The 5,222-nt window shown below is 44.0% G+C and overlaps 1 long non-coding RNA gene across 2 annotated transcripts; it reads right to left on the bottom strand.

Moving 5' to 3' along the window:
• Positions 1-2,949: 2,949 nt before the first annotated feature.
• On the bottom strand, positions 2,950-5,222 carry LOC139828690 (uncharacterized). Of its 2 annotated transcripts, none has more exons than XR_011740599.1 (3): positions 5,126-5,222; positions 4,724-4,831; positions 2,950-4,648 (listed from the first exon to the last, which is right to left on the bottom strand). It is a non-coding gene; the product is annotated as an uncharacterized lncRNA (long non-coding RNA). The 2 variants fall into 2 exon arrangements; XR_011740600.1 differs by having other exon boundaries at positions 4,724-4,842; positions 5,126-5,208.

Genomic DNA, 5,222 nt, shown 5'->3' with positions numbered 1-5,222 from the left:
TGAAATAAATCTTTTTATAACAAGTAATACTTCACTTCTCATAAACCTGTCAGCACCAGCCAGACCTCAGACGCTATATAAACATACGTACATCTTGGATTAATTACACTTGCCTCCAAATCCACTGCAAGTAATTCAGTACAAGAAAACACTAAGTATTCCGGTGGTTGGCGTTAGAAAACACTGTCTCTTGTTTAAGGAAAGTTAGATTAATTACCATGGGTATGGCTGCTGCGTATCGTGGCGGGTGTCACCCCAGCGAGCTCTCTCAACCTGGGCATGTCCCCGCGCCACCTCCCTCCTTGCCCTGCCGAGGTGTGGAGTTCAGCCATGTGGGATGCTTTTGGCACAAAAAACCCTGAGCTGAGGAGGAGTAGGTTCAGCAGTGGCTTTGAAATTCAATGGTTGCTTTAGTTTTAAATTATTTGTCAGTTCTTTGCCATTATCCTGTGTTTCCTGCCTGGTAACTACTTCACTGCAGATTTTTAAAGCCAACATCATGGAGCTGCAGAGTTGAGGAGAAACAGAACCATTTGATAATCTCATGCAAAATGTTGTAAACCTCAGGACATCACATTTTCCGCATCCCCCGCGTACAGCAGCCGGTGACCAGGGTTTGTCCCTGTTTCGGGCAGGGCAGGAGGAGATTCTGCTCGTGGAGGGGACATGAGCCTGGCCACGGTCTGCAGCCTGGTCCCTGTGTAGTCCTGTGGCATCTCCAGTTGTCCTGTTAGGGATGTCAGAGGGTGTTTCTTTCCATTTCCAGCTTGAGGACTGCTCTTCATGACTCTCTCATCTTGTTTTGAATGCGCAAGTGCAATGAGCTTCCACCGTGTCTCACGGCAGCAAGTTCCACGAGTCAAATATCTGTTAGATAAAGCGCCATTTGTCTTTCCTCAGTTTTGAAACACTCTTCCCAGATTTACCAAATGTTCCCTGCTCTTGCTGTTGCAGGATTTGGTGAATGGTGGTTCTGCATGTGTTTAATTTGCTACTTTGTGATATCATAAATCTTGATCTTATCTTGCTTCAGCCTTCTCCAAATTAATGTCCCACGGTCTTACCAGTCTCTCCTCTGAAGGCAGCTGCTTCATCCCCAGGGTCACGTTAAATGCTGTTTTCTGTATTTTCTCAACTTTGCTGTGCCTTCCATGAGCACTTTGTGCAGGTCTGGTCTGCACATCCCAAAATCCGCGGTTTTACACAGCAGAAAAACAATACTGTTTTGTTGTCTAACAGATTTGTTTGGGGTTTTTTTGGCTGCCACATGATAATGAACTGGAGGTATCCAGTCTTCATATTAAGACATAAAAAGAGTTTCCCTCTTCCCTTGATCTGTTCTCCAGTAGTTGATCTCCCTCACTGTAAAAAGCATATGATGAGTTTTGTATCTGAAATTTTCTGTTTCGTGTTCAAACTTGGGTTTTTTTTTTTGTTTTTCTGTCTGCTGTTTTCTCCTCTCACTGTAAATGTCACTTCATGCATAATGTACAGAAAATGTTTGAGCTTTCCTTTTAGCAGAGGAAGTAATTCTAACAAAAGACAGAGAAATCCTGGGCTTAGCTACCAGGATGCAGAGATCCTTCAAAGCAGTGCACAGGAAAAAACCGCTTCTCCTGCCTCTTAACCATTGCCATTCCCAAAGCTTCACCCCTGAGGTTTACCCCAAACGTGTTCCTTGCCCCATCTTGCCCATCTTCTTCATGGGACACTTGGAACCTCCTCCCAGATGGAGCCCATGTCTCTCGAGCCGGGACTCATGGCACCTTCACTCTTCGGCCTCATTTTATGGCAACTGCAAGAAGCCATTAACACATTTCACAGTTCCTGGTGTTTATGTCCCTACCCCTTGATGCCCACAGATCTACCCCATGCACAGAACACAGGGCAGTCCTGCGATGGATGCATTTTACCAGTCCTTCCAGCTCGGCACAGTACGTTGACTAATTCCCAGTACTAAAATGGCATTATTAAAAGTAAATTACAACAGTAATAAATTAGCTTTATCCATCAAATCAACAACATTTTATATTTTACTCTGAAAACCCTTTTATGAGCTCTACTATAGCTGTTAGCACTTGTTTTAATTAAACTTACAGCACAGCATGCAGCTCAGTTAACTGCTTTCCAGTTTTCAGAGAAAATCAGTAAGCAGTTCCAGTTGCATTTTTCTGCCGTTCTTCACATGCTATACATTATAAAAATGTTCATAGGGGATTATATCTCTCAGGAGAGGAGAATGGGGACATGAAACTTCTTACTTCTAGGCTCTTTGTTCCAACCTAGTTTAGGTTGCTAAGTTTTATAAAAGTATTTGGTGTTTGACTACAGCTCGGCTGTCTACATTAAAGGAAACAGGTGGTCCTCCAGGCCTGTGGGTTATAAGGCCACCTCACCATGATCCCTCATTGTCAGTCCGTGCAAAAAGACGATTGGTTTGTAGGGCTGAAAAACCCTTGCTGCCTTCAGCTAAAGCTTAAATCATGACCCTATCAGAAACTAATTGCATGGGTGTTCCATGTACAGTGCCTCTACTGAGGTTTTTTTGTGACTTTAATTCCCAAGGCTATCAGCCCAAAAGAGTTGTATTAAGGAAAAAAATAAAAAAGAAAAGAAGAAAATAAAAGTAAAAGAAGAATCTGATTTCAGAGAATGCAGTGGCACAGCCTTTTGTTGCAGCTGGTTTGAAGTGTCTCTCCATTGACATCTAGTGTCCATGCAGAAAGATCTTTAGATTCCTCAGCCGTGCTGGCAATATTTATCTCTAAGTGTTTGAAGATTTTCTCCATCCGTAGTTATTAAGACCTCTCGTTGATAAAACCAGGTCACCCAGCTGGTGAGACTGATGGTGAAAACACAGGAATCTCCCTACACATAACGTTTTGTGATATCGATGACATCCATAGAAGTCGACATTCTGAATGGCTACAGAAACCATTTCAATGCCTTGCAGTTCAAAATTATTATCCTTAAGTTACCCTGTAAATAGCTGCAAAATACTGCCGATCTCTGTCTCTTTCCTCAGAGCATACAAGCAATTGTGAACCAATAAATATTCAAGACAGATTTTATAAAGTATTGTACCTCTGTAGTCAGGCATTATTCTAATTTTCTTTAAGTAAACGAGAGTCTCTCTCAATAGAAACCTCTTTATTACACTCAGTCATATCACTAAAATCTATTTAATAAAGAACTATCTTTTCTTACAATGATGATGAGTTACCTTCATATTGATTCACTTATATTGTAGAAATCCCAAGGTTTTACAAAAGGATTTCCTATTTTGCTCCTGCAGCATTTTGCATGGTGGCAGCGAGCACTGAATCATGTCGTTCCTGTACCCTTTGCTCTGTGAGCGGCCCCACCTTCTCAGTCCTTCCTACTGCTCCCTCAGTCAGCCTGAAGTGCTTGTGTTGGGGTCGTGCACCCAGGAGCCGTGACCCCCATGGGTGGTCCTCAGCTGGGGTGGAAACGCCTTTCCCTATTCTGAAAACTCCCCATAGGTTCATATTTTGAGCATTTCAATTGTTAGAATCTGTTTTCAAAGGCAATAATTTTGAATAAATGATGTTATGAAAGCTTAACAAGATATATTGCTCTAATATTTGTGTGTTACAGCTTCAGGAGAAGAGCAGGACGAGTCCGAGGATGCACACCGAGCATGGCTCCTGTCAAGGGCTGACGCTGCGGCTTCGAGGGACTCATGGATTCCACCATTTCTTGACAGTGCTTTTCTGATCCATCCCTTTCCTCAGTATCTCATAAGCTCCAGAAGAGCTCTCTCTTGGTTTGATGATACCTGACACACCGGGGTCCTGTCCTTGCTGGCTAGTGGAAACTACTAGTGTGCAAATGATGTATCTTTGCCTTGGAGCAATAGGAAACTTCCACTGAAAAAGAGCCTTGAACATTTTCTGTGAAGGTCAGAAGAGGATGATACGATATTTCCCACACTTTCTAGAAAAGGAGCTGTCATCAGTTTCCGTGGCCAGTCAATTATTTTTCCTCTTTCTCCTTTCACTGTTCTGTTATTTAAAAATACTCATACATTAGCCCAACTGTCAGAGAATCTGTATTGAAGGACCTGCTGAATCCATACATCCAGAATAGGAGCGAAAGCATCATTAAGATGTATCCTGCTTAGGTTATTCATGATTTAACTATAAAGCAAAAACATGTGATCATGAGCAATAAAGCAACGTGACATAAATAATTTCATTCAGAGCAGTGCGTTAGTGCCAGCACTGGCAAAGCTACTGCAACAGCAGCCAGAGCCTTTAATATGAAACTGCTTTACAGTGAGAGTTACGAATATACATTTGTATCTGTCCTAGCCATGAACCTTCAGCAAACCCAGCTTTTCATGCCCAGTAGGACTCGGTGCTTCCAGCAACCCCCAATTCTCCCTCCACGGTGTCAATGGAAGGAGGCAGCGGCTGCAGCCAAGAGCATCGTGTTGCTATGGCAACACATCCCACTTCCCTAGGGACCCCGTTGCCTCGGCGACGTCAGGCGGGCAGGGACCGGTGCATCAAACCATCTCGAAGCAGCTGCCCCCCAAAAAGCAAGACGGCTCTGGCCTTCAGGACATGAGCGTATGGGGGTAGATGACCAGGTGGGTGTAGGACCATGCACTCACCGCCCGGGTCTGGATTAGGAGAGGAAGACTGTGTGCCTGGTTCTTTGCAGGCACTGAGACGAGGTTATGACAAAAGGAGCTTACCAGTTAGTGTGTTAAAATAAGACGGCAGGAAAGACAATGCCAGCTGGAGAGGATAAGCTGAAGGGAGCAGGTGCCGAGGCTACTGTTCTTGGTTTGTGTAATCAGGACCTGCAAAAATACTGAACATCAGAAATAATTGTCTCGTGTTCTGCAACACATCTAGAAACAGAAGTAACCTTGCACGTTCATTTTAGGATAGTCCAGTGCTGCATTACGCTGTGTCACACACAGTACACTGCGTCATGTAGGCAGAGGATTAAAGATCAATTTACATAGGCAAGTGCCCGTGTTAATACTGTGAGGCACAGAACCTCCCACCTGTGTGCCTGCAGGCGCCCCAGCCACTGGACCCAAAGCGGGACAACATGCTGACAAGTTTTTAAGAGCCCATAGACCCCTTACCAAAACCATGTTCATGGAAATCTGCACCAAAAGCGTTCTGTGGATGCCACTAGAGCCGTCTGTTGCTGCTAAGATGAGGGGGTTCAAAGTTCGGTGC

Source organism: Patagioenas fasciata, chromosome 10 (assembly GCF_037038585.1).
Source record: "Patagioenas fasciata isolate bPatFas1 chromosome 10, bPatFas1.hap1, whole genome shotgun sequence".
In the NCBI taxonomy this organism is placed as follows: Eukaryota; Metazoa; Chordata; class Aves; order Columbiformes; family Columbidae; genus Patagioenas; species Patagioenas fasciata.
The sequence above is the reverse complement of the archived record's forward strand: the minus strand, read 5'-3'. Positions and strand labels throughout refer to the sequence as shown.